The sequence below is a fragment of the Sminthopsis crassicaudata genome, chromosome 3, assembly GCF_048593235.1.
Source record: "Sminthopsis crassicaudata isolate SCR6 chromosome 3, ASM4859323v1, whole genome shotgun sequence".
NCBI classification, from domain to species: domain Eukaryota; kingdom Metazoa; phylum Chordata; class Mammalia; order Dasyuromorphia; family Dasyuridae; genus Sminthopsis; species Sminthopsis crassicaudata.
The window spans coordinates 455,187,467-455,210,235 of record NC_133619.1 but is presented as its reverse complement, the minus strand read 5'-3'; the positions used below and the strand labels follow the sequence as shown (position 1 = coordinate 455,210,235).

The following is a 22,769-nucleotide window of genomic DNA, read 5'->3' as shown; positions in this document are numbered from 1 at the left end:
TGATAATAATGTGATAGGGTGACCTACAAACAGTGCTTAATGGCAATGCCATAAAGTACTCTTATCCTAAATATAAATGGTAAAATTATTTTAAAAAAATTAAATCTTACACCTCATTAGATTTGTTTCATTGACCTATATCAAAATGACATGCATTCTCCAGGAAAAAAAATATAAGCAGGATTTTCCTTTTTTAGGTGGTTTCAGCTTCACATTCCTTTAGATTTTAGAATGAGCTCTCTATAATTGCTTACCTCCCATTGGATTAGAAATCACTAGGCATTGAAGAGATTTTTAAAAATCACTGTGCATTTGAAGAGATTAAGTTCTCCTTAGAAGGAAAAAAATAGTACTGTCAAAAAGTATTGGCTTTAAAACCCAGCCAGGAAAAATAGACCCCTCTTTGGGCATAGAGGAAGTGAAGCTAAATCAGCAGTGTGTAATGAAGATGCTAATAATGATGTTTTCCAATTGCTATCAAATTGGAAAGCAGAACTCATATCCATCTGTTGATTGACTAAACCATGGAACTAGGTAGAACGAGTTGAGTCTAATTTAGAGAGAGAACCCAGTTGACTTACTAGGTCAATGTGAGACCCCAAATGAGAATGTCAATAAAACAATTCCAGCTGTGATGTAGATGCACAACTCCCAGGGAAGAGAGGTGAGCACTACCTTCCATTTACAAAATTTTGTAAACTATCAGGAGCAACAGTTTTTAGTCCCTCCATGCAATGTTCTCATTTGGTTTTCTGGAGGTCTCTGGGGCAGCCTTCTTTTCAGCAGATTAATCACCACAAGAATAGCCAGGTGATAAAGTTCAAATTATTTACTATCACTTTCAAAGTCCTATCCCCTCCACTTGGGGCTTGGATAGTTTTCTCAGAGGCTTTCCAGAGTCTTGGTTTCAGTGGAGAAATGAAGGAGGCCAGGCCAGCCACGGTGCTGATGAAGATGGAATGAATCTCTCTGAGTCTGAATCTGTGCAGAAATACATTCTGGAGGGTGCCCTAAGAGGACTCTTATGATATAATACAGGAAAAATTAGATATTAATGACTGGCTAGTGCAACCCTGACCAACAGAACCCAGAGCAGGAAGAACCAAGAATATCAGGGGGACTATTAGCCAGACGGTGCAATTCCCCTGGCTTGGACAGTTTTACAGCTCCTGCTAATTGTATTGTAGTTAGTCTGCTCCATAGCAATGCCAGTTGACAGCTATTAGCTCTGTGTGGTCAAAGGAGGGGCTTTAAAAGGGCTGAGAGCTCCAAGTAATTCTCAAACAAAGGACCCTTGCTGTTTCCATGTGTCAAATAAGCCTTCCCAGCCTCACCAATTTGCCATATTTTCCTCACGTGACTAATTAATTGGTTGGTGCTTCTGAGATGGCCTGTTTCTTTTTTTTTGTGGGGGGAGGAAGGGAGGAGAGAGAGGCATTGCATCTGTGTTGCTCTTTCTTCCATGTTATAGACTGATTCTTGGCAGAAGGAATAACATGGTGGGTCATATGTGCTGTAAGTTTTTAATAAAAGTCTGTCTCCTGATTGACTGACAAGATCATGGGTAGACTTGATAAAAAAACTCCTGTTCTGTCTCTGCTTTAATATTTGATGCAATATAGTAGAGTGACAACCTGAATTTGAATCTTGCCTTTGAACCTAGTAGCATGGAAAGCCTATTCCACCTGTCTACATTTCCCCATCTTTAAAAAGGGAGTAATAAGACCTATAGCACCTGCACTGTGGGGTCATTTTGAGGATCAAATAAGATCATATATGTGAACTGCTATAGAAATACCAGCTATTTTTACTTTAAGTCTTTCTGTATTTTCAGCCCTTTTGGTGGGTCTTCCTAGACATATTGTATTTCAATAGTATTTTATTTTTCCAAATACATACAAAGATAGTTTTCAAGATCCACCTTTGTAAAACTTTGTGTTCCAAATTTTTCTCCCTCCTTCTCTTCCTTTCCCCTCCCCAAGGCAGCAAGCAATCTTATATAGGTTAAACACATATGATTCTTCTAAACATATTTCCATATTTGTCATGCCTCACAAGAAAAACCAGCTCAAAAGGGAAAAAAAAAAAACCACAAGAAAAAAAAAGCCAAGCAAACAAACAACAATAACAACAAAAGGTGAAAATACTGTACTTTGATTCACATTCAGTCTCCAAAGTTCTCTCTCTGGATGGCACTTTCCATTCCAAGTCTATTAGAATTGCCTTGAACTCCTCATTGTTGAAGAGCCAAGTCCAAAAGAGTTGATCGTAAAATGTTCTTTTTTTTTTTTAAATAGCTAATTATTTTGAAAAAAAGGTTATGTTATTAAATGCAGAAAAAACACCTCTGACAAAATACAATATTCACTTATGTTAAAACAAGCTCACAAATTTCACAATATATAGACATAGGCCCCCAACCAAAAATTAAACTCGAAATACAAAAATTAAAAGGAGAAATCAATAAAATTGAAAGTAAAAAAACTATTGAATTAATAAATAAAACCAAGAGTTGGTTTTATGAAAAAGCCAATAAAATAGATAAACCTTTGGTAAATTTGATCAAAAAAAAGAAAGAGGAAAATCAAATTGATAGTCTTACAAATGAAAAGGGGGATCTTTCCACCAATGAAGAGGAAATTAGAGAAATAATAAGGAGTTACTTTGCCCAACTTTATGCCAATAAATTTGATAACTTAAGTGAAATGGATGACTTTCTCCAAAAATATAGGCTCCCTAGATTAACAGAGGAGGAGATAAATTGCTTAAATAGTCCCATTTCAGAAAAAGAAATAGAACAAGCTATTAATCAACTCCCCAGGAAAAAATCCCCAGGGCCAGATGGATTCACATGTGAATTCTACCAAACATTTAAAGAACAATTAGCCCCAATGTTATATAAATTATTTGAAAAAATAGGGGATGAAGGAGTCCTACCAAACTCCTTTTATGACACAGACATGGTACTGATACCTAAACCTGGTAGATCGAAAACTGAGAAAGAAAATTATAGACCAATCTCCTTAATGAATATTGATGCTAAAATCTTAAATAAGATATTAGCAAAAAGACTTCAGAAAATCATCTCCAAGATAATACACTATGATCAAGTAGGATTTATTCCAGGAATGCAGGGCTGGTTTAATATTAGGAAAACTATTAATATAATTGACCATATTAATAATCAAATTAATAAGAACCATATGATCATCTCAATAGATGCAGAAAAAGCATTTGACAAAATCCAACATCCATTCCTACTAAAAACTCTTGAGAGTATAGGAATAAATGGATTATTCCTTAGAATAATCAGGAGTATATATTTAAGACCGTCAGTAAGCATAATATGCAATAGAAATAAACTGCAACCTTTCCCAGTAAGATCAGGAGTGAAACAAGGTTGCCCACTATCACCATTACTATTCAATATAGTACTAGAAACGCTAGCCTCGGCAATAAGAGCCGAGAAAGAGATTCAAGGAATTAGAGTAGGAAATGAGGAAATCAAACTATCACTTTTTGCAGATGACATGATGGTATACTTAGAGAACCCCAAAGACTCTGCTAAAAAGCTACTAGAAATAATTCAAAATTTCAGCAAAGTGGCAGGATACAAAATAAATCCACATAAATCCTCGGCATTTTTATATATCACTAACAAAATGCAACAGCAAGAGATACAAAGAGAAATTCCATTCCAAACAAATGTTGAGAGTATAAAATATTTGGGAATCCATCTACCAAAGAAAAGTCAGGAATTATATGAGAAAAATTACAAAACACTTGCCACAAAAATAAAATCAGATTTAAATAATTGGAAAGACATTCAGTGCTCTTGGATAGGCCGAGCGAATATAATAAAGATGACAATACTCCCCAAACTAATCTATTTATTTAGTGCTATACCAATCAGACTCCCAAGAAACTATTTTAATGACCTAGAAAAAATAACAACAAAATTCATATGGAAGAATAAAAGGTCAAGAATTGCAAGGGAACTAATGAAAAAAAACTCAGAGGAAGGTGGTCTAAGTGTACCTGATCTAAAGCTATATTATATAGCAGCAGTCACCAAAACCATTTGGTATTGGCTACGAAATAGACCGGTAGATCAGTGGAACAGATTAGATACAAAGGACAAAAAAGGATACATCTATAGCAATCTAATCTTTGACAAACCCAAAGATTCCAACATTAGGGATAAAAATTCATTATTCGGAAAAAACTGTTGGGAAAACTGGAAATTAGTATGGCAGAAATTAGATATGGATCCACACTTAACACCATATACCAAGATAAGATCAAAATGGGTCCATGATTTAGGCATAAAGAGGGAGATAATAAATAGATTAGAGGAACAGAGGATAATCTACCTCTCAGACTTGTGGAGGAGGAAGGAATTTATGACCAGAGGAGAACTAGAGATCATTATTGATCACAAAATAGAAGATTTTGATTACATCAAACTAAAAAGTTTCTGTACAAATAATACTAATGCAAACAAGATTAGAAGGGAAGTAACAAATTGGGAAAATATTTTTAAAAACAAAGGTTCTGACAAAGGTCTCATTTCCAAAATATATAGAGAACTGACCCAAATTTATAAGAAACCGAACCATTCTCCAATTGATAAATGGTCAAAGGATATGAACAGACAATTCTCAGAGGAAGAAATTGAAACTATATCCACTCACATGAAAGAGTGTTCCAAATCACTACTGATCAGAGAAATGCAAATTAAGACCACTCTGAGATACCACTACACACCTGTCAGATTGGCTAAGATGACAGGAACAAATAATGACAAATGTTGGAGGGGATGTGGGAAAACTGGGACACTAATACATTGCTGGTGGAGTTGTGAAAGAATCCAGCCATTCTGGAGAGCAATCTGGAATTATGCCCAAAAAGTTATCAAACTGTGCATACCCTTTGACCCAGCAGCGCTACTACTGGGATTATATCCCAAAGAAATACTAAAGAGCGGAAAGAGACATATATGTGCCAAAATGTTTGTGGCAGCTCTTTTTGTTGTAGCTAGAAACTGGAGGATGAATGGATGTCCATCAGTTGGAGAATGGTTGGGTAAATTGTGGTATATGAAGGTTATGGAATATTATTGCTCAGTAAGAAATGACCAGCAGGAGGAATACAGAGAGGGTTGGAGAGACTTAAATCAACTGATGCTGAGTGAAATGAGCAGAACCAGAAGATCACTGTACACTTCAACAACAATGCTGTATGAGGATGTATTCTGATGGAAGTGGAAATCTTCAACATAAAGAAGATCCAACTCACTTCCAGTTGATCAATGATGGACAGAGGTAGCTGCACCCAGAGAAGAAACACTGGGAGGGGAATGTAAATTGTTAGCACTAATATCTGTCTGCCCAGGTTGCATGTACCTTCGGATTCTAATGTTTATTGTGCAACAAGAAAGTGATATTCGCACACATGTATTGTACCTAGACTATATTGTAACACATGTAAAATGTATGGTATTGCCTGTCGTCGGGGGGAGGGAATAGAGGGAGGGGGGGTAAATTGGAAAAATGAATACAAGGGATAATATTATAAAATATATATATATATATATAATAAAAAAAAATATATATAGACATAGGATTTTTTTTTCATATGATAGGTTCTACCTAAACCAAAAGTCAACTTCTTATGCACTGTGTATATTCTAGAATCTTTCCCAATAAATCCAGTAATAAGGTGAGGAGATTATCAAATAATCTTGTTTCCCAATAAATTCAGTAATAAGGTGAGGAGATCATCATATAATGTAATTTTTCCTGTACTATATCATAAGTGTCCTCTTAGGGAACCTTCCAGAGTATATTTCTGCACAGATTCATGCCCCCAGGCTATGTCTATGATTCATATAATTATCATATAATCAATGTTTTCTTAGTTCTGCTCACTTCACTCAGCATCAGTTCACGTAAGTTTTTCCAGACTTTTCTGAAGTCAGCCTGCTCATTATTTCTTATAGAAAATAATATTTATTGTATTCATAAATCATAACTTATTCAGCTATTTTCCAACTCATGGGCATCCACTCAATTTCCAGTTCCTTGCTACTATACAAAAATGACTGCTACAAATATTTTTGTACATTTGGATTTTTCCCCGCTTTCATGATCTCTTTGGGATACAGACTCTTAGACACACTGTTGGATCAAAAGGTATGAACAGTTCTGTAGCCCTTTGGGTATAATTTCAAATTATTCTCCATAATGGTTGGATCATTTCACAACTCCACCAAGAATGCATTAGTGTCCCAGTTTTCCCACATTCCATTTTCTTGTCATTTTAGCCAATCTTAGAGGTGTGAAGTGGTACTTTAAGAGTTTTCTTAATTTGCATTTCTCTAATCGATAGTGATTTAGAGTATTTTTTCATCTGATTAGAAATGGCTTTAATTTCTTCATCTGAAAATTGTCTTTTACATTCTTTGACCATTTACCAATTGGGGAATAACTTGACATACCATGCTTCATATTTTTGCTTCCTACTAGTACTGGTAATTTGTCTGACTGTTTCAATTTTCCTTATATGCTATAGAATCACCTCCTTTCTCTCTTTTATCTCCTGATCTCAAAATGTGAGACTGAAGGTAATTGTGTCCAATATAATGTTTTAAGTTTTTCTTTGAAAGACACACAAAAGGAAGATTCATTTAAATAGAATTTAAATGTTTACAAATATGAGTCAAAGAAGAAGATTCATGCATATTTTCTGATTAGGAGATATGTGCTTTGAATACTTGTGTATGTGCACTTTGGGGAGTATAAATCTCTATTTCAATGAGATTTATTATTTCGTTAGACATGTTTTTATTAAAAGGATAGCTAATTTCTTTTTTCTCATATTTTAGATAGTCCTTTTAATAAGTGAAACTTTATATTCTGACATAAATTTTTTTTGAAATAGAGAATTGGCCAGTTGTTTAGAGATGTTTAAATCGGAATTCTGTTTTCTTAGATCCTGAATGACTTTAGGCAGTCACTTTGTCTATCCAGATGTTAGTTTAGCACTCATCTATAAAAGAGTTTGGATTAGATGATGTCTCCTGTTTTTTCCAGGTATGATTTAAATTTTTTTATGTATTTTTACATACAAATTATCTGTATCTTCCACTCCTGTCCTCCACCCCAACTAAACAATTTTTAAAAATTATAGCATTTTATATGCAAAAACATATGTATGGGTAATTTTTCAACATTGACCCTTGCAAAAATTTCTGTTTCAACTTTTCCCCTCCTTCCCTCCACTCCCTCCCCTAGATGGCAGGTAGTCCCATACATGTTAAATATGTTAAATACAATATATGTATACATATTTATACAGTTATCTTGTTGCATAAGAAAAATCGGATTTAGAAAGAAGGTAAAAATAAAAATGCAAGCAAACAATAAGAGTAGAAATATTTTGTTGTGGTCCACACTCATTCCCAGTGTTCTTTCTCTGGGTGTAGCTGGTTCTGTTCAGTACAGATCAATTGGAACTGATTTGGGTCCTCTCATTGCTGAAGAGAGACACATCCATCAAAATGATCATCATGTAATATTGTTGTTGAAGTGTATAATGATCTCCTGGTTCTGCTTATTTCACGCAGCATCAGTTGATGTAAGTCTCTCCAAGCCTCTCTGTATTCATCCTGCTGGTCATTTCTTACACAACAATAATATTCCATAACATTCATATAGCACAATTTATCCAGCCATTCTCCAATTGATCGGTATCCGTTCAGTTCCATCCATTCAGTTTCCAGTTTCTAGCGGCTACAAAAAGGGCTGCCACAAACATTTGGTCCCTTTCCCTTCTTTAGTATTTCTTTGAGATATAAGCCCAGTAGTAGCACTGCTGGAGCAAAGGGTATGCACAGTTTGATAACTTTTTGAGCGTAATTCCAGCTTGCTCTCCAGAATGGTTGGATCTGTTCACAATGCCACCAACAATGCATCAGTGTCCCAGTTTTCCCACAGCCCCTCCAACATTCGTCATTATCTTTCCCTGTCATTCTAGCCAATCTGACAGGTGTGTAGTGGTATTTCAGTTGTCTTAATTTGCATTTCTCTGATCAATAATGATTTGGAACACCTCTTCATATGACTATGTTTTTAAACAATTTATTTTTAAAAATTGAAATAAAACCCTCATAACAAATATGAATAGTCCAGAAAAAAGCAAATTCATATATATCCATGTCTAAAATTTCATGTTTCATTCTGCATTTTAAGTCCAATACCTCTCTGGCAAGATATGGCTAAGATGTTTGATATTCATTCCACTGGCATCATGGTTTATCAGTGCCTTGATCAGCATTTTAGAGTCTTTCAAAAACTGCTTTTCTCTACAATTTTATAAATTGTTCTGATTCTGCTCACTTTACTTTTCATCAGTTCATATAGATTCTTCCAATTTCTTCTGAAACTTCATTTTTTTTCATTTCTTATGGCACAATAATATTCCATTAATGGCACATGCTATAATTTGCTTGGCCATCCCCCAACAGATGCCCCCCTTTTCTTAGTTTCCAATTTGGAGCTACTACAAAAGAAGGATGACAAGATTAGGGAAATCTTCAGTAGGAAATGATACTTGAGTACAATCCTGAAAGGATTTGTGTCTCTATAAAAACCAAAGAATCTAATATCAAACCTGTATCACTTCTCTTCCATTTTCTGAGGGAATTCTCACTTTCAAATTCTTCTTTTCTGAGAAGCTTTCTTAGGAATAAGGGGCATTAATTTTGTTGTCTGTAGTTTCTTACATTTCTCTGGGAATACGAAGGATTAGACTATTTAGAAAGAATATACAATAATAATGGCAAATGCCTGTATGGTTTTTACCATTAACCAGAACTGTAATAAGGTCTGGTAAATTTTCAGGACTGATCTTGCAAACCAGTGAAGACACAGTTGCTGTAGAATGTGATGGAAACAAATCACTGGCAACATGCCATCTACTAATCTACTTTCTAAATTGACCTTAATCCAATAATTGAATGGGTATGTGAGATGAGTGAAAGTAAGAAGTCAAGGATAACATTTGACTTGAATGACTGGAAGAATGGTAGTACCCTCAAAGAAAATAGGGATGTTTGGAAGACGGGTGGAATGGGGTAGGGAGGGAAATGATGAATCCTGTTTTGAACATATTGAGTTTGAGATGTCTATGTGGTTCCAGTTGGAAATATACAATAGGCAGTTGATAATATGGGACTGGAATTCAGGAGACATTATGCTCTTTTGCAATCTAACTTTTGACCCTACCACTATTTTGAATTTTTTTATGTACTAATTATCTATTTAAAAAAAAAGTTTTTAAATTTATGGAATAAAATAAGCATTTCCAAAACAAAATACAATAAAAAGATGATTGTACATGAAACTGCAAATCTAATTATCTCTTTAAAAGAAATGTGTTATGATGCCTCTTGCTTTACATCAAGTTATTTCTTAATATAATTCACAGCCTCAGGTCTCATACTTATGCCTCTCCCCTTATAACAACAACAAAAAAGTTTATCAAAACCAAATATCATAGTGATTTCATCACCATTATGTGTTCTCCCTACCTCTTTACATCAAGGGGGACATGGGTTTCATTATCTCTTCTCCATAACCGATTGCGTTTTATTTCAATTATTCAGCATTTTGCTTATTTTTCTGTTCTTTCTGTTCATGTCAATTTACTAATGTATTCCTAGTTTTCCTTACTTTCTTCACTTTGCATCAGTTCAAACAAGTCTTCACATGTTACTCTGAATTACTCATATTAGTCATTTCTTACAGTACAATAATATTCAATTTATATACCACTATAATTTATCATTGTCCTCTTTGTTTCTGGACCTTTTATCCTGTCTTTAACATCTTTGGGAAAATGCTTGGTAACAGGATCTTTGAGTCAAAGAGTAAAAACAATCAAGAGATTTTTCTCAAATCATTTTAGATTGTTTTCCAGAATGACTAGATCACTTCACAGCTCTACAAATTATAGAGTTTTGAAATTTTATTTTTGAATTCCCCAAATATAGTACTGTGTCTTATATTTAACCAGTGCTTCATAAATGCATATTGAAGCTGATTGGATTGTTGCATCATTATTTATCTATTTATCTTGGTATTAATGTGCCAGTCTTCCCAAGGAGGTTTCTTCAGTCAAGAATTTAAGACTATCGAATACTGTAAGAAATCTCAACCACATGCATACACAGCCTAATAAGGGAATACACATTTCATCTTTTTATGTTCATTTCTTAAAAGTCTTGAGAAAATGTTATGTATTTCCTGACAATTATACCAAGAACAGCCGAGTGTGTAGAAGAAAGGAGGTATTATTCTTCTTACAATTCATGCTGTTTTATTCTTTTTGAGAAAAATGGGAAAATGGTATTTTTTCCATACCTGAATAATAGAATATTTTAATCTCTTAGACATATGGAAGAGATGGAAGGAAGGAAAAGATCTCAACTGTCTAATAAATAGACTGCTTCAGCAATAGATTGTTAAGTTCATCCAACAAAATCTAGATACCTTAAAGGCAAGGGATATATTAGTTTTGTCTTTATAATTCTAGCTCCTAATAATAGAACATAATAGTGCCTTCAATACTTGTTAAATTCAAAATTAATGCTTTTTCAAATATTGCCTGTAAAATCAAGTGGACTCTGCAATTGCTCAGAAATGGAAATACCATTTTCCCAATAATAATGTCAATTACTTGCATAATTCCACTTATTTAAAAAAAACACTTTTTTACAAACTCTACAATGGACATGGCAAATGTTATACTCCTTTCTTCTTTTCTGTGTATATTTATTATAAGAGGCACTGAATGTTAGTATTTGAGTCGTTGGTATTTAAATTATTAGACCTTTATTTTAAAATAGCCATTTGAATCTCAAGAAGTATGGAGTGCCTTTTGAATTGTTCATTTAAGTTTTTTTCTCCATAGGAGGTCTTTTTTTCTGGGCTGAAGCAAAGTTCCAGAGCTCCTCTGGAAACAGAGCTGAGGACCTTAGATTCAGGCTTCAGAACTTTTATTTTTCTGACTTTCTATACTTCTCCCGACCTCTGAACAATTGAGTCAAGGTACTTGTAAAGTACCTCCTGACCTTTCTCAGTCCCAGAGCTTGCTTTGTTTATTGGATTCAGAAATCTGCCACATTAGATTCCTAATTACCTTTTCTCCTGCTGTTGCTGCTGTTGCCACTATAATTGACTGCCCAATTTGACATCTGTTCCCTTTTCCTTCAGCTCCATGATTCTGTAGTGTTCAGATCATACTAGTGAACTTCTAAGTTATTTCTAGAAGATAACATAAAAAAAGATAATACAATCTCAAAATTAATACACCAGAGTAAGAAAATGTATATATGTATATGTAGGACAACCATGTAATTTCTAACTAAATAGAACTTCAAGTACTTAAACTTGAAGGTAAAACTTATGTAACTGCTGAGTTCCCCAGAGAGAGCTTTGTATGCAAATTCTTCCAGAAGAGTATAAGTTCCTCAAAGAGTGGAATCAATCTTCATTTTATCTTTTGATTCTAGGACCTAGCACAGGTACATAGCAGGTGCTTAAAAAGAAATGCTTGTTTGATCAGAAAGTGTTGCACATAATAGTCAGGCTCTCACCTCTATAGATAATTTATTTTATTCACTGAGCTGCTTTCTTTCTCATGGCATTCCTGGTCCTAAAATACCTCTTTCTGAATTGGGATTGGCTTATTTGGGAAATCTAGTTAGAGTTCATTGGTTCATTCTATAATTCTAGGCTTGCTTTTACTCAATCAGGAAACCTGATTTCATGGAGGGTTTTTGTACTTTATAGACAATTTACATGATCATACAGCAAACTAGATATTCTTTGCTTTTCAGACTTAGTTTCACAAAAGAATGAAAGACTCAGGTTTTCAGTTTCTGAATGCAGAGGCTGAATGCAGAGGCAGAGCAAGTCAGGTGTAACTGAATGAAGGGATTTTGTTAAGGAAGATTTGAGAGTATAAAGAAGCCACAAGGAAAAGATTTTATAGGTCATGCTAACTAGTAGAGCAACTGCAGCAAGGTTTGGAGACTCTAGAGAAATAAATGCAAGTTCTAATAGTTCTGATGAATAAGGGTATGCTTGGATTCAGAGGCAATTGGCTATAAGTCATGATCACAGAAAACAGACTTTCTAAGGCTTTTGAGAAGAAGAGGACCTTTGGAATTCTAGGATAGCCTTATTGGTGAATTTGCTTCTGGGATACTCTGGAGATCCAGCTCTTGCCATGACAAGAGATACTTCTCAAAATTATAAACTGGAATAGAAAAGATATAGTAATATCTGGGAGTGGCAAGTTCTGTCTGGTTGAATGTTATGGATGTTGTTCTAAGAAACTTGTTGATATAGTGACCTGAAATAATTACTATCAACAGTAGGGGCAAGTGCCTATTGTTTAGGGTACCATAACTATCAGAAAAATAACAGCACTGATTTACAGTGCTGGAGTGATATGTTAGATTGGGGAGCCAAGCCTACATGCAGGTGAGAGTTTATATTTGGAAACCACCCCCCTTTCCTATCTTTACCCTCAAAGCAGGGTTCATCTAAGTTACTTCCGTAGGACTCAGCCAGAAGATCACAATACAGGAAAAGAAAAAGGTAGATAAAGGGGAAAAAAGTAAATTGGGTTCAAAATCAAGGGTGTTTATCTTCAGGTGATCAGAATAATAAGCCAAAGTAAAAACAACAGATATTCAATGTAGAGCTAGGTTATAAACATTTGTCAAGTAAATTATATTTGGAACCTAGCCAAAGAAAATTTGGGTCCATTGTCCAGAGGAACTGATGCATCAAATAGAGAATCCAAGGCAGCTAGGTGATACAACAGAAAGAACACTGGATTTGGAGTCATAAAGACCCAAGTTCAGATTCTGCCTCAGGTACTTACTAGCTCTGTGATTTAAGCAAATCATTTTTTTCCCTGTGCCTCATTTTCCTCATCTGAAAAATGGGGATAATAATAGCACCAACTTCACAGGATTGTTGTGAGGATAAGGAAAGTGCTTTGAAAAAATTTAAATACTATATAAATGGTAGTTCTGATGCTGTCCGTACTGCTACTGCTGATAAGATGTCATTAAAAAGCTCAAGGGACAGACAAGGAAGCCAACCTCTGAGAACTGGAGCTATTAGGGCAAGGAAGAAATTACTGGGAAACTATTTAGAAGAGTAATACTGAGCCAAAGAGCAATTGTTATAGCAACATATCAACATCTTCATTCCCTAAGGCTAACATTGATTCTGAAGTCTAAAGAAGGGTTGAACCCATTCAGGGTGGTCCCAGATTAAGAATATTTTTAAAAATCAGTTGCTAAGGTTATAGAAATGCAAAGAACCCAGATGGCCCATTACATTGAAGAGAAATATTTCCCCTGGGCCAATTTTGTATTTTAGGCTTAGAATCATGCTAAGAAAATAGAAATCAGGGTTAACATACTCTGAAAGTTGTCCATATATTCACAACTTGAAAGCAGTCATTTTTTGTAAGTAAAGATGTTTTAGTCGACATTCCAGAACTTCAGGAGGTCAAAGGGATGAATGACCATTCATCAGCCCTTCCAGTTCAATGATCCCAGTCTTTGATCTCTGAGCAAAAAGTAGTTTGGGGCTGATGATCTTCATCTGACTTCATTATACCTCTTACTTTTAGGCAATCCATTAAAATAAAATGTTTTCTTAACATGGACCTCAGTGGCATATGAAGGATTTATAATTTCATCAATGTGGACACTTCTGAACTATCTAGATGCCAACCTTTCTCCTCTTCTTCCTCTTCTTCCGCTTTCTCCTCCTCCTTCTCCCTCCATTCCTTTTGGTGGTCTTCATGCTTTCTTTGATCTTTAATTGGAGGGCAGGGCCATGGGCTCCACAGCCTCTAAAGAGCAAGCTCGCCATACTTTTTCTTCCCTTTCCCAAGAGTTGCATTACTTTTGGACTTCTTTGAAAATTAACTTCATCCGGATCTTCCCTCCCTTTCCCTCCTCCCTTTTCCAGATTCTTTTTGTATGTTATCTTCCCTAGCTTTCTTTTGTGTGTTATCTTCCCCATTACATTGTAAGCTCTTAAGTACAGGGATTATCTCTGTTTTAATTTGTGTTTATATCACTGCTAGTATAGTGTGCCTGGCACATAACTACTTAATTTATTCAATTTATTGATTAACTATCACCTGATGGCTAAACCTCAGACACTGAACTTGTCCAAGGTCTTGATGTGGAGCACAAAGTCTGAACTTAGAGAATAGTATGTTCTGCCACAGTTTATCTTCCCAGGACACAACCTTTGAAAGAGCCTGCATCATGTCCAAATTGATGGGATCTGTGGTGTAGGGTTTGTCACCAAATGATGTCAGGCATCAAAAGTTGGGGTTTGGTCATGTGAAGAATTCACAATGGTCATTTTCTCTGGCAAAAGGTAGATTTATTTAGCGGAATAGGTTACAGACCAAATGGAGGGATATAATAGACACCAGGAATGGTAAATATGAAAGCAAGTGGGAGAGCATATGAAAAATAAGTTCCTCAGTGGAACCAGTAGAAATCCAGTAGAAAGAGAGCACCCCATGAGGTTGGGGCAAGCCCTTAACTGGCAGAATAAATCCTGAAAGGGACTTAGCACCATAAAAGAGTTACCAGTAAGAAGGAGAAGTGGGATTGGGAAGCATAGAATTACCACATGGCATGAGAGGAGGGAAAAGACACCACAAGCAGAATGCTGTAGTGGGGCTGACCCGAAGGAAGGTAGCAGCCATTTATGGCCCACAAGTAGTTTTTATAGGGAAAATTTAAACTTAGGGACATATCTGGGATTTCTGACAGGGCTTGGCAAGGTGAGACAGCTTGAGACCTCTACAGAGGACGGGTCTCAGGAGTTTGACATAATTTGGATTTCAGATTGGACCATCTCCCTAAAGGGTAGGATTATGGAGGTGAACTGATCTCCATCAGAACCTTCTGCCTGCTTGCCTCAAGGATAAATTTTTTAGTTTCTTTTGGTCCAAAACAATATTCAGGATCTCATCAACACCATAATCAAGCATTAGAGAAAGATTTTAGTGAAAGTTTTAGGGTTTTTAATTGGTGTTTCATATAACCAATCCATTAACAAGCACTTAGTAAAATTTCCTCAGTGCCAGGCCCTGAGCTGGAATACAAAAACAAAATATAAACAGTGCAGCACATATATTTTGGGGGAAGAGGGGAGGAAGAGAGCTAAAATAGTGCTAAGGCTATATCTATCTATCATATCTATCTATCTATCTATCTATCTATCTATCTATCTGTCTATATCTGTATCTATATGTATGAGATAGGGAGACAGAAAGAGAGAGAGAGAAGAAAAGGGAGAAAGAGACAGAGAGAGAGAGAGAGAGCAAGAGAGGGAGGAAAGGGGAGAGACACAGAGAGAAAAGAAAAAGAGAGAGACAAAGGCAGAGAGGGAGGGGAGGAGAGAGAGGAAAGAGACAGAGAGAGAGAGAGAAGGAAATAGTAAACCACACCAATGTCTCTGCCAAGAAAACCCCTAATGGAGTCACAAAAAGTGGGACATGACTGAACAACAAAATATGCATACATTGTATATGTATGTATGTATTATCTATCTATCTATCTATCTATCTATCTATCTATCTATCTATTTATCTAATAAGGTAGTTCGGAAAGAGGAGGTATCAGCTGTTGGGGGATCAGGAAAAGCTTCACATAAAAGATAATACAAACTAAGCCTTTGAAAGAAATCTCTGATTCTAAGAAGCAAAAATAAGGAGGGAACAGGCTACAGGCCGTGCAGAAGCAGGAAAAATAGAAGATGGGTGTATGCAATAGCAAGAAGACCCATTTGTCTGTATTATACAATGTATGAAAGGAATAATGTATGTCTATAAAGGTAGATAGAGCCTGGTTGTGAAGGACTAAAAGGAAATAGAAAACCAAGGTAATTTATTGAGCAGAGAAGTGACATAGCCAGACCTGTGCACCTTGGCAGTTTTGTAGACTAAAAATAGGGGGAAATATGAGGCAGGAAGGCCAATTAAGAGGTTATTACAATAGTCTAAGTGACAAGTAAATGAGGACTTGAGCCAGGTTGATGACCATGTGAACAGTGAAAAGGATTTGGATAGCAGAGCTATTGTACTATTTCAAATGGCAAGGTTTGTCAATGACTAGACATATGGGGTGAGGAAAGGCAAAATGTCAGGAATGATGCTGAAGTTACACATGCCCATCAACATGATGGGAAAATGATTAGAACATATCATGAAGGGTCTTGTAAGGGAAAGAGGTGGGAACATGGGCTAGATAAGACAATTTCACACCCATTAGGAGTTTGGGGCTCAGGACAAAAGAAGAGCATCTCATTTAATAAAAGGTAAACTCATTGATGTCAAGGACCAGTTTGACATCAAACTAGTTTTTACTCCTATTTTGTCTTGCTGTGCCTAGCATAGCACCTCACAGTAGATGCTCAAAAATGCTTGATGAATTGAATTATTGACATTACCTGTGATTGGAATACTAAAAGGATTAAAAAACAAAACAAAACAAAACAAAAAAAAACCAAAGTAAACTTTTTTGGTGCTTAAGATCTAACATTTACAAATATTTAATTCCTTTTACAGTAGGTACTGTGTTATGTGGTTATTATTGGTTCCCTCCCACCCCCATCTTGCCCATAGAATCTACATTTTAAATATTTAACTAACCTTCCTGGCCACAAACTTCCTCAGGGCATAAGCTTGCTTATTTGGAGGGGGAGGAAGGAATACACTTATGCTGCCCACATCTTCATTTTTCCTATAGTGGTTTCCATATTTTGGGGGTCAGTATAAGAAATTAAATAGGATTTTTTTAAAGAGTTTTATGGTAATGAAGGCCAGCAGATGACACTGTCAATGACTAACTACTTAGGCCAAATTTTACAATAAGACACTATAAATACCCCATGAAAGAAAAAAAAAAAAATTCAAACTTCTTCTCTGGTACAAAGGGAGGACCAAAAAAATCTACCAGATTTGGGGGTTCCACACTCAATCTCCAAAATGTGGAGAGAATAACTATAGAGAGGAAAGCTGCAAAAGACATAAAGATATTAAGTTTAGAACTGAGCTCAAAACTGGAACAGAAGAAAGAGGGAGAATGTAGGGCAAACAGGGGCAGTATGGAAAGAGATGTATTACCCCTATATAAAATCTGACACCTTGCAAATTAGCACCCCAAATGTACTGTGGCCATGGTAAATGTCCTGAGACATGCCGTGTCTTGGTATGACAAGCCTGGAAGCTTTTCTATATCCCCATGGTCATCTGTTTCATGGCATTTTCCAGAACCCATGTAGTCATAATGCTTTCACAGTAAGAATTTTATTTCCTAGAGAAGTCCTGGAATTCATTCTGAATGCAGAAGGTAACTTCCAGCAACTTTCAAATTCACTCTGCAACCTGTCCATGTGTGGTCTCCTTGAGAAAGTAATCTTTGAATACATAACTTATATGGGAAAACAAAATGGAAGCTTTAAAAATTCTTTGTGACAAGAAGTTGAATTTTGAGTGGAAGTGGTCTCCCAGGCAAGTTGTATTATTATAACCTGTGATAGCCTTTGGAATGAGTTTTCAATAAGCATATTTCTCTTCTGATTAGATCTCCTTTATTTCATGAATCATGTTTTGCTAAATGTGGTCTACATTTGTGCATTTCTTCAAGAGTTTTTCATATTACTTTGGTAAAAAAGGAGTGATTCACCAAAAAGTTCATTTATGCTAAAAATTTAAGGTTAATTTCAATTTTGTTTTTTTCCCCTCCAATCCCCAAAACATACACAATACCATGCATTTCTTATCATAATCTATTCAAAGATCTAGTGAATACTTTGGCACCTAATTGCATGGCTGTTCAGTAATTCTATTCTAGAGATGGTGCGGGGTAGAATAATGGAAGTATTATATATGTATCCATACTCTATATGCATGCTGTTCAAAGAGACTTGGAGAGATAGATGTTTAAAGTTTAATATTCAAAAAAGTGCTATTGGTGGTGTCAAAATGTGTGATTATCAGTCCATTCCATGTGAATGCTATTACTATTCTATCTCAAATTACATAAAATCTTGAAAATATTATAACTTGCAACTTCCAAGATCAAGAGGTAGATTGGTTTCCTTATTCCAAATGTTCTGAGGTTTAAAAGCATAGCCCAACAGCTAGGGATCCTTAATGATGGAACTTCTTTCTCCTTCACCCCCTCACTCTTTTACTCCCCCCTTCCTGGATTTGATAGATATTTTCATCTGGCTCATATCATACCTCAAAGTGTCAGCATCATCTTCCCATCTTTCCTTCTGTCAGAGACATTCTGAGGTGACCTGTCTGCTACAAACCACCACAACCTCATCCAAGGCAGACAGCTTCCTATTCTGCATCAATCATAGAACAGAGCTCCTCTCCTTTTCTAAGGATCCTGACTCCTTTGATAGATCAGCTTTCTAATGGACAATGGAACCTTTTTCTTTTTAACCAGGATCATGGGCTCCACACATAGACACTTGTTTGTTTCATGTTAAGCAATTTGAGACTGCTCTGCTCTAGTGCATCTCACCTATTTTTCAATCGGATAATACCATCCTGTCTGGGTGTCTTTTCTGTCAACTGATCAGACAGCAAATTAAATGGAAAGCCTCCTAGAAGGTACAGATGTGTTGGTCAAAGCCATATGGGGAAAAAATAAGTCTATTTAATCTTTTACTGCTGGGGGTAATTGTAACTGCCTGAACTGATGTGATTCGAGGATTTTTATCTTTGTAGTTTTTCTATGTTGTAATAACATTATTGTTGTTTGGGTCTAGGAAAGCCACTATTTTCTGTCTTGAGTATTTATAATCAGCGTTCTAATTGCTCCAGAAGGATGTACCCCTGCCTGGCACAGAGTAAGTGCTTAAAAATTTCTTATTGCTTACTTTAAAAAGCAACTTTTAAAAATGACTTCTTTTGAAAAAAAAATTAAAATATTAAACATGGTGTCAAGAATAAATACCCTCTGGAATAATTAAACATTTATATTGTGCTTTAAAATTTATAAAATACTTCATTACCTAGCATTTAATAATAGCTAACATTTATATAGCAATTTAAGGTTTGCAAAGCCCCCTACAAATATTATTTCATTTTTATCCTCACAATGATCTTATCAGGTAGATGATATTTTTATTCACATTTTACATCTATAGAAATTGAGACAAAGAAAGGTTAAGGTTTTTTTTTGTTGTTGTGGTTGTTGTTGTTTTAACACATGTATCTTCAGACCAGGTGTTCACTACCAAACTCCTTACCTCTCCCGGCTATCCATCAGCTTGGCTTGGCTATCCCAGGCTAGGGAGCCAGGTTAAAGAGAGCAGTGGGCTTATAAAGGACCTGTGAGGTCACATGCACAGCTAACCAGCAAGAGAGCTGTCACCCATTATGAAGCTATCTCAATATGGACAGGATCCCACCCACAGGGCAGTCCTATATCCACAGAGATTACTTCTGGGCTACTCAATCTCCTGTTGCATTGTGGCCACCCATTTAAAGGATCCTTACAAGGTCACACAGATCATAAGATGTAAGGCAGTCCAAGGGCTATTCCGTGATGGGGACATCAATTTATTCACTGTGTTACATAGTTATATACATTATATTATTTGATCTTTATAATAAACCTATACAGTAAAAGCTACAGGTGTTATGATACCCGTTACACAGATTGGGCAACTGAGGTTCAGAGGAGTTATTCACCCATGGTAACATAGACATGAAAGGTCAAGACTGGATTTGAATATAGGTCTTTTTTGATTTCAGGTTTAGCCCTTTTGACACTATACTCTCTTACCTCTCTTTTTTCACCAGATAGATAGGAAGGGATTAGAAACAAGGTACTTTTATTGTTTAAGGAGGCAAATATGATTAAATGAACATTTTTTAAGCATGAAAGTATCATTTATTTAAACAAGATATAGCATGATCATTCAAATTGGATCTAAATCTATGTTTGTTTAGGGTGAAGTGGGATGAGGGGTTAATGTTAAGAAAATAAAAAAGATAGAAGTTAGAATAAGTCAAGATTTTTTAGTTCCTGATTTTTTTCTTGCTGGCTTATTATGTGACTTTCAATATTCTCAGTTTTTAAACAAAAAAAATCAAATATTTCTAGTTTTTATATAAACTACTTCCCTCACTTCCTTATCAATAACAAAAATAAAAGTAAAGAAACAGAATAACCTGAATATTATTTGTTGATTAGATGGTAGAACCAGAAACACTAAGACCTATGGCTTTACATTATAATATTAGTTGCTAGTTTCTTAATTTGATACAAATTTGCTCTCTTGTTCCAAAAGACCTTTCTGAAAAAAAAGATGTCAATGTTTTTTTTACCCTCATTGATGAATTCTGACTTTACATGATTCCTTACAATTTTCAATAAGCTCTACTATATTCACTTATGCCTCATAGTAACCCCTGCTAAATAAGATTAACTCAATTTTACAGATAATAAAATTAAAGTTCAACTAAATAAAGTGATTATGGCCATGTTGCTAGAAAGTATTAGAGTCAATAATGGTACCAGGCCTTCCTTCTTCTACTTCTAAATTCTTACCACTACACCAAACTTCCTTTGGGAAGCTATTATTGTTTCTGAATGGGGCTTCTAGAAGTTGTTACCCAAAGTAACAACTAGTTGGGTAAAAGTGGAGTAACTAGAGTCACACAACCACTCCCTAAATGCTTAAGACAAGCCTTGTTCAGGTCTTTTAATTGCTAATTCAGTTTTCTTTATAACTATGGCATGCCTCTGTCCCTCCTGTCTGGAATTCTCTCTCTTCTCATCTTGCATTTCTTGCTCACTTGGGTTTCTTGGCTCTCTTGAAGACTCAGCTAAAATCCCTTCCACAAGAAGATTTTCCTAGTCAATCTTTACTGGGATGCTCTCTCTCTGATTTTATCTCCAATTTATTCTGTAAACATCTTTTAATGTAATTGTTGCTATGTCTATGGACATTAGACTGTAAATCCTTGAGAGCAGGGACTTTTTTTATTTTGTTGTGGTTATTGTTGTTGTTTTTTTTTTAATTCTATTTATTTATTTGCTTCTTTCTCTCTCCAGGATTTAGCTTAGAACACAGCACATAGTAGGTCTTTATAAATGCATGGCGACTCTACTTGACACCTCCTTATTTTTATCATCTAGAACTAATCTGGGAGGAGAACAAGGATTGCTTATATCACTTTAAATAGCTTATTATACTTAAGAATTAGTTAATTCACTGTCACTGGCAAGGGGCCATAATACTGAATATTTCCTGGAAGGCAGACTCTTAGAGGCCCTGCTGCTTTGCTTTAGGCAGGAGAGTGTCTAAAATCTTGAACCTAAAAAGGGCCTCAAGCAATTATTAGATTGTGATTCTAGGAAAGTCTCTTCACCCTAGGAATTTCTATTTTCTCATCTACAAAATGGGAATTCTAATACAGGTAAACCTATCTCACAGACTTGTGACTCTACCCCTTAGATATGGCTTCAGGAAGTCTTGGGTTCAAATTTTACCTCTGACCCTTATTAGCTATGTGATCCTGGGGCAGTCATTTAGGCAACAGAGATAGAATACTGGACCTGGAGTCAAGAAGATGAGTTGAAATCTGGCATATATGACTCTGGACATGTCATTAATTTCTATTTATCTCAGTTTTCTCATGCATAAAGTGGGAAAAACAATAGCTCCCACTTCACATTATTGTTGTAAGGATCATAGGAGATGATAATTGTAAAGCACTTAGCACAGAGATTAGGAGCTATATAAATGTTAGTTATTATTACTTAACCTCAATATAATTCAATTTCCTCATCTATAGAAGGAGGAAGTCAGATTCAATGGCTCTCACATCCATTTCTAAAACCTATTTTTTATAAAACTCTAAGTACTACAGAAGTATGAAGTTTTTCTTTTGAATACAATGAGCCAAACCCATTAAGAAAAGCAAGTGGTCTCTCTCTGACATGTTCTTTGCTCCTTCCCACCACCACTACCCTACCTCCCCCGCCCCCAATCACACTGTTGCTAAGTCTATTTCTCTACTTCATGAAGCTATTCTAGCAGAGTCCAATAAAAGCATTTTTAATGTCTTCTTGAAGACTAAACTACATCTTTTGGCAAAAAAGATATCATTTTAGTGCCCTGACCCAATGAAAAAACTTTTATGATTAGAGGTTAAAGACTTGTGGAAAGAATTTTCCTTTGAGAATCCCCAGCATTAGAAAGAGCCCAGATTTTATGCTTATATTGTCAAGTTACTAAATTTCTTTATTATGAGTCATGTACTTATAGTTGAAGGAATTAATACAATTTTAAGAAGTGACTACAGGTCATTAATTTGTAATATACCACTTATTAAAATAATTATTATAAAAGTATTATCAACAATGTATTACTATGTTAGCAATAATTAAGATAATAAATGATGAATTATCATAAAATGTGTTAAATTAATAATTATTCATTGTTTATATCTAAGTTATACAGCCATATTATCGTGTGGAATACTATATTTTAAGTCTAATTGTTGGATTCACTTATAAGTTTTGGCTAGTTCAGAAAGTTAAACATTTTTATACTGATTTTTTGATGGTAAAGGTACTATTTCTCTTAGCAGACTTACTTCACTGTGAATTGCATCAA

The 22,769-nt window shown here is 35.3% G+C and overlaps 1 protein-coding gene and 1 long non-coding RNA gene across 2 annotated transcripts in view; one reads left to right on the top strand and one right to left on the bottom strand.

Moving 5' to 3' along the window:
- The window catches only part of LOC141559671 (uncharacterized), a 65,970-nt gene extending 46,530 nt beyond the window's left edge, over nucleotides 1-19,440 (bottom strand). Inside the window, exons 1-2 of the long non-coding RNA XR_012487520.1 lie at nucleotides 19,389-19,440; nucleotides 11,203-11,327 (exon numbers count right to left, since the gene is read on the bottom strand). This is a non-coding gene — a long non-coding RNA (uncharacterized LOC141559671). The remainder of the gene's footprint in view (nucleotides 1-11,202; nucleotides 11,328-19,388) is intronic.
- The window catches only part of TANK (TRAF family member associated NFKB activator), a 513,112-nt gene that overhangs the window by 58,245 nt on the left and 432,098 nt on the right, over nucleotides 1-22,769 (top strand). The gene's annotated exons all lie outside the window — the stretch shown is intronic.